Here is a 6,797-nt window from a genome sequence, read left to right as displayed (position 1 = left end):
ACAGTCATTTTCAAATCCTAAATCAATCCCCTATTTTTCTCAATTAAAAGCCAATTATCGGAAGTTTTACTCGTCCAACTTATTTTACCACAGCTTTCATAAAAAGAAATGGCTTTCGGAAATAATTTACACATCAAGTTTAGCCATCCATACAACTGGCAATTCATACAACTCATTCACCACTCACACACCATGATGTTAGCAAGACCCAACAACACTAGACTGGCGAAAAATGATGAAGTATTTTTGACAAAAAAATCTATTATAAAAATTAATTTAACATATGATATATTTTATCAGTTGTAAATCAAGTTTTAATATTTTAAGTTACATATTAATGTTTTCTTTTACAGTATTCATTTAGGTCTTCTTTTTATTTTTTCACAAGCATTTATTAATAGATTAGATAAATAAATTGTGTGAAATATATTATTATTTCTTATTGCTTTCATCAGTTCATGCATAGCTGAGTAATTGAGGGGGCCAATCATGATGATTATGGTCTCAATCTCATTAAATCCACAACCAATTACAGATGCACACGTGTACATTTTTAGAAGTTTGAGGGGGCCAAATCCATCTCCCGCCCCCATATGTAGTTCCGCCTCTGCTGATAGCTAGTATTTGACAAATAGCAATGCGCTTAGAGCATTTTTAACAATGCTAGTTATTTTTTAGTCAAATTTTAGTCAAAGTAGATAAAAGTCATTTTTGCTAGCCACTTTAGAAATTTGTCTACATCTGTGTTCTCCATTTTAACTAGTTTTGAACTTACATTATTTTTAATGAAAATTAAATAGTGTAAATATATTTATAAATTACATAACAGAACTTAAAAATAATGTTTTAAATTATAGAGAGTCGCATCTCGCTCTCTATATTTACGAGTGAGATAGTTAAAAGTTATAATGGAGAGCCACTTAGGAGTCTGGTGCAGTTGCTAAAATAGATAAAAAGCTAAATGTGCTATCCAAAATAGCTAAGGAGCCAAAATAGAGAATTTGTTAAAAATGCTTTTATGATTTACGATTAACGTCAATAATGACCGATCAAGACGTCCTACAATTACAAAGCTTCATTATGTTGGAACAGACATTTGCGCCCTTGAACACGTTACTTGTTAGAAAATTTTTTGCTTTTTGTTCTGGGCCTTTTTAGAATTTTAGGCCTCCATTTAAACCAAAAAAACAGAAGAAGTCTTGAACGCGTTAGGAGCTGAAAGCCCTTTTGCTGGCTTTCTATTGGTCTTCTAACTTGGGTGGTTCTTAACCCAAAGGAATTGGGCTTTCTTAGTAAAGTTTGGAGTTTAATTGAATAAGACAAATCCAAGAACAGAGTCTGCCAACCAGTGGCGGATCCAACTGCAGCCCAACTCAATATTCTAATAGCCCACCAGGGAAGAATTACTTTTGTGTATATACATCTGTGCGTTGCATCTTGACTATAAAGTGACTTTATCTTTTAACGAATTTAAGTGAAAAGATAAAAAGAAAAAAAGAAATTTTGTCGTACTCAGTAGAAATCACTATTTCTTTCTCCCCTCAAGATAAACTAATTCCTCAATTTAACAGTCATTTTCAAATCCTAAATCAATCCCCTATTTTTCTCAATTAAAAGCCAATTATCGGAAGTTTTACTCGTCCAACTTATTTTACCACAGCTTTCATAAAAAGAAATGGCTTTCGGAAATAATTTACACATCAAGTTTAGCCATCCATACAACTGGCAATTCATACAACTCATTCACCACTCACACACCATGATGTTAGCAAGACCCAACAACACTAGACAAATGTTATTGCCAACATGCACAAGTGCTAGATAGTAATACAAAGAATTGATTGAATCTAAGCCTCACCAGTAGGCATGACTACAAAATGAGAAATTACTAGGGCTGCACACAGATTGTATTTGATTGGTTTTGACTCCAAACCATCTCTATGCTAAAGTGCGCGGTTTAGGTATTTTGGACAACCGGCCATCAAAAAAAAAAAATTAATCCAGTCCAATCCAATTAAACATGGTTTAGTTCAGTCGGTTAGGCGGTTTATTTAACCTATATAATATTAACATGCTATTTATGAAAAAATTCATAGTAATATTCAATCTCAATAATAAAAATTCTGTTAAATACACAATACCTAAATTTAAAATTCAATAATCAAAATTCAAAACCAATATTCAAAAATCGAAATCTAGACAAAGTTATTCACTTATTCGATGGCTTAGCCATCAGTACTATGACTATTATTTTAATATAGTACTATTAAAGGTTAGAGAATGAGAAATTGAGGGATGTGATATGAGACGATCAAAGGAATTGTAGCAATTATATACTAGGGTTCTATGTCTTTGGGCTTATAATTGGAGATTTGGAACTTCCTTATGAACAAACTGGACAAATGAATATATATTTATTATATATATGTTCAAGTATATCTGAATTATGTGTCTAGCCCAAACTCCAGTTGCTTGTTTGAGTAGTAATGGGGTTAGTCTTACAGATATCTTTGTAGATGTGGTGACTCGAAGGGGTATACCACAGCGCCGTAATATTAAGCCAATAGGAGCTCGATACGTAGCAGACGTACCGTAGACCTACCAACTTAATACTATAAGGCCTTTTGAAAATGCAAAATTTTAGAAAATAGGAGACTAAGAAAAACTTTTAAGGAAGGACTTTAAATCAACAACCCAACTTCAAATTAACAAGTCTGAAAATGCTTAAAAAATATAAAATAAAGTGGGCAAGTGCACTGTGACGCTTTAGGGCTTACATCATAACCGAAATGAAAGGAGTTCAACTATAACAATAATACAAAGGGGTGAGGCGCGCTCCCAGGTAGGCGGACCTCACAGAGTTCAACATTGAAAGAAAATTGAGTAAATCGATAGAATACCAAAAGGGAAGAACTTCAACCGACAGGGACAGCAACACAAGGACTCGGCCAATGACCCATTTCTAATCCAAATCTTCCGGAATGACCTCGTTGTAACCTGAAATGTAGGGGTGAGCATTTCGTCCTCGCTAGCCCAATAGGGGCCGACCCAACCTTAGTTAGGTTTAAAAACTAATAGGTAAAACATAGCTACTAGAATATAGATTGCGCGCATTTGTAAAATCGAGTAAAACAAATACAAACAAAAACAATCACAGTTGTTTCTTTTCAGGAAATCATATGCAACATGCTTCACACAACTTGGAGCTCTAAGATACTTACCTGCCGGCTAAACTAAAATAAATTGGTGACCAACCTGGTTTGTCATCCTTCGAGAACCAGCCAACTACTCTGTAGTCCTTGTGACTACAAGTAGCGAAAGTATCCATTTCCTGGCTCTGAGTCTCCTATGACTGGTTCACTGTTTGTACTCACCTTTCCTTGACAAACATAGGAGCACAGCCCCCTCCGGAGGTTTACGGTTATCGACACCGTGGGTCCCTAAGAATCAACGCGTCTAGGTCCCATTCACTTTCATGTCACAAGCACAAACATACAAAGGGTACAGTATCTCAACATGCAAGTCTAGCCTCGATTTTCGCAATCAACAATTATTAGTTTTGAAAACACAGGTATCACGAGGCATCGACTAATGAACAACCAAAAACGTACTTGTAGGCAACATAATATTATACTAGAGCATTCCACATATATTGAAAAGCCTTTAACAAGGAAGGGACAACTCACCCTACTTGGAAAATGCTGGCGTATTCCACACTCTGATGCTTTCCGCTTAAGCTTCCATAACAATCGTGTTTCCTGAACCATTACTTAGTTTGTGAGTAATTATCCAGGTAAACATCATGATCAACTTTAATAATCACGCACACTAAATCCTTTTTATTTCAATGAGACCATTAATTATTTCTTTCAACCGTTACCAATTTGGGAAACTACCTTCTTTCTTAAAAAGGAAAAACGTCCTTATCGCTCCGCTAAACTATCGCCAACCCGAGCGACTAAAGTCAAGTCGATCATCTCGTTTTATGATGTCGGTCAACCTTGGTCAACTCTCGGAGTTGACTTTTGACATTTGACTTTGACTTCTGACTTTTGACTAAATACTCCTTTATTTACCATTATTTCTTATTTATTAAACATAAATAAGTAAATAATTATAAATAAAGTTTTACTTTTACTTTTATCTATTTACTTCTCCTTTTTAACATTTTCACTTTTACTGTGATTTTTATCTCCACACTTTCACTTTTACCTTTTACCTCCTTTTTACTGAATTTACCTTTACTTTCACATTCTTCACCTTTTTACCACTTTACCATGGTAAAAACTCATTTAATCCAACTTTTACCATTTTCTTCATTTTCTTTCTCTTCCAAAATAAAACACCTTTCTTTTCTTTTTCTTTTGGCCAAAATTACACAACAAAATCACCAAAATCTTCAACACCAATTTCCATTCCTTTGAAAACTAAACCAATAAAATCCTACTAATTAAACCATCCTTAAATCTCTATTTTTCACAATTTTTCCAACAACAACAATAGCTCAACAAAATCAAAATCAACCAAATAAATTCTAAAAATTCTAGGGTTTGTCCAAAACCCATTCCTTACCCTTTCTTCTTCAAAACTCACGGCCTAATCCTTCTCCTTGGCCTTCTTCACCTACAAATCCGTCCAACATCAATATCACAACCAAAAACTAGAAAATAAGGTTGCATGGATAGATCCTTACCACAAATCCTTGCCAAACCTGTAGCCTAGCCTCTTGGTTTAGGGAAAATTGGGTTCATGCAAACAAAATCACAAATCAAAATCAAAAACTTGGATTTAGGAAGAAATAGGTGTAGATTGGATGAATAGAGGCTAGATTAGGATGAAGATTACCTTGATTTGAACTTGGGATGAAGAAATCACGAAAACCCCCAATTTTAGCTTCCGGTTCTAGGGTGTTTGGAGGATTAAATGGCTAAATTTCATGATTTTGGTTGGAGAAATGGAAAGAGGGGATGGAGAGAAGAAAATCTGGAAATTTTGGTGAAGGATGGGTTCCGGCGGCCGGCGACGATTTCTGGAGAGAATGAAGAGAGAGAAGGTCTCGGGTAGAGAGAGAGAGAGAGCTGAAGGAAAATGAGGCTAGGGTTTGGTTTGGGTGTGGTTTTGTTCCTTTATATACTCATAATGAGAAAAGACTAAATTAATCTTCCTTATGGGCTTTGGGCCTTAATCTGATCTCTCACCACAATCCCAGCCTACTTTTCCCAATGCACAAATATCTAACTTAACTTCCAACTCTCCTTTTAATTTCCCTAAAGCCCACTTCGAAAATACATCTTTAAACATCCTTATTTCTCCGACACTTCACTGAATCATTTCGGAAAAATTTTCCGGGCTTCACCTAAGCCTCGATACTTTAAAAATTATTTTTTAGACCCAAATTGGATTTTCTCTAAATTCTTAATCCTTTTATAATGGCCTCAAAGTCTTAAGCAAATACTTGTGTACCTTATGAATACGTAGTTTCATACGTTATACGACAAATGAAATAAATAAGAAAAAGTACGAGGGTCTACAGTAGATATCCAAATCATTATACGATTATGTTTCCTTTTAAGACTCTGATTCTATGCTTGTAATCCTCTATATAAAGAAGCCCCTGTTATCAATGAAAGACACAACTTATTCTCTCCCAATTTCGATTCCCTAAAACACGTTATCAGCACGAAGCCCTAACTCTGAAACCCTAAAATCGTAGCCTTCAAACCCTAGCCACCCCCGCCGCACACCACAAAGCTCTCAACCCTAGGATTCCAGAACTGGCAGCGAAACCACCAGAACTGGCCGGAAAACCCCCAAACCGGCTACCTGAAGTTTCTAAACAGGCTCCGTTAGCCTCGCCGCGCTCGCCTCGCTTGCGCATCCCTGTGCTTTCTTTTAGCCTCGCCATGCCCTTGTTAGCCTTGCTACCCCTCCGCCTCCGCTAGCCTCGCCTGCCGCGCACCCCTGTGCCTACAGGTTAGCCTCGCTATCGATAGTCCTCACACTCCCCTGTATCAGTTAGCCTCGCTTGCCCTAGCCCCTGCGCACCCCTGTGCCTAGGGTTAGCCTCGCCTCGCAATAGCCTCGCAGAAGCCCCTGCGCCCCAACGCATCAGTTAGACTCACCAGCGACAAGTTAGCCTCGCCAACAAGAGCCCTTCATGCACCCCTGTAACACCCTAGGCCCCTCTGCACTCACCACATCAGTAGAACCCACGCAGCCCCTGCCTGCGCGGTTAGCCTCGCTATCAGCCATGACTCAACCACCTCCGGCCACTGGCGACTAGACCTATTTCCAGCCACCTCCGGCAACCAAATTCCAACCAACTTTTTTGACGACCCATTTCAAGGTAATTTTTATTAAATGTTCTCGCTTTCAGTACTTTCAATTCTTTTTTTTTTTTCTCGGAGACTTGCAACCTCCCTTATTCTACCCCCTTTCTTCTTCATAGGGGAGACCTAAGCAGAACTATGGGGGTTTGTGCTATCTCCAAGTTTGGAGCTTGTTGAGACCTCAAAACTTAGAGTTTGTTGAGAAGATACGATCGACCACCAACAGGTCATTATTTCGATCTAATCCAATACCTCTTGGAATCGAATTTTTTGGGAGCGACAACGATCATAAATTCCTAATTTATTGGGAGAGACTACGCTCAGGAACTCCCAATTGGGAGCGACTACACTCAGAATTTTTTATTATTTTCGTGGTAGCCTTTTTTCTCTCCTTAACTAACCCTCTTTCTTGTTGTTTTTCAAGATGAGTAAACTGAACAAGTTGGACCTTGCTCCGCTGGAGACAAC

The 6,797-nt window shown here is 37.5% G+C and overlaps 1 long non-coding RNA gene across 1 annotated transcript; it reads right to left on the bottom strand.

The window, feature by feature from the left end:
* Positions 1-2,680: 2,680 nt before the first annotated feature.
* Positions 2,681-5,088, bottom strand: LOC112187689. Its single transcript, XR_002931164.2, has 5 exons — positions 4,846-5,088; positions 4,694-4,725; positions 4,573-4,623; positions 3,687-3,758; positions 2,681-2,997 (listed from the first exon to the last, which is right to left on the bottom strand). It is a non-coding gene; the product is annotated as an uncharacterized LOC112187689 (long non-coding RNA).
* Between the last annotated feature and the right edge of the window lie 1,709 nt (positions 5,089-6,797).

Source organism: Rosa chinensis, chromosome 1 (assembly GCF_002994745.2).
Source record: "Rosa chinensis cultivar Old Blush chromosome 1, RchiOBHm-V2, whole genome shotgun sequence".
Taxonomy (NCBI): domain Eukaryota; kingdom Viridiplantae; phylum Streptophyta; class Magnoliopsida; order Rosales; family Rosaceae; genus Rosa; species Rosa chinensis.
The sequence above is the reverse complement of the archived record's forward strand: the minus strand, read 5'-3'. Positions and strand labels throughout refer to the sequence as shown.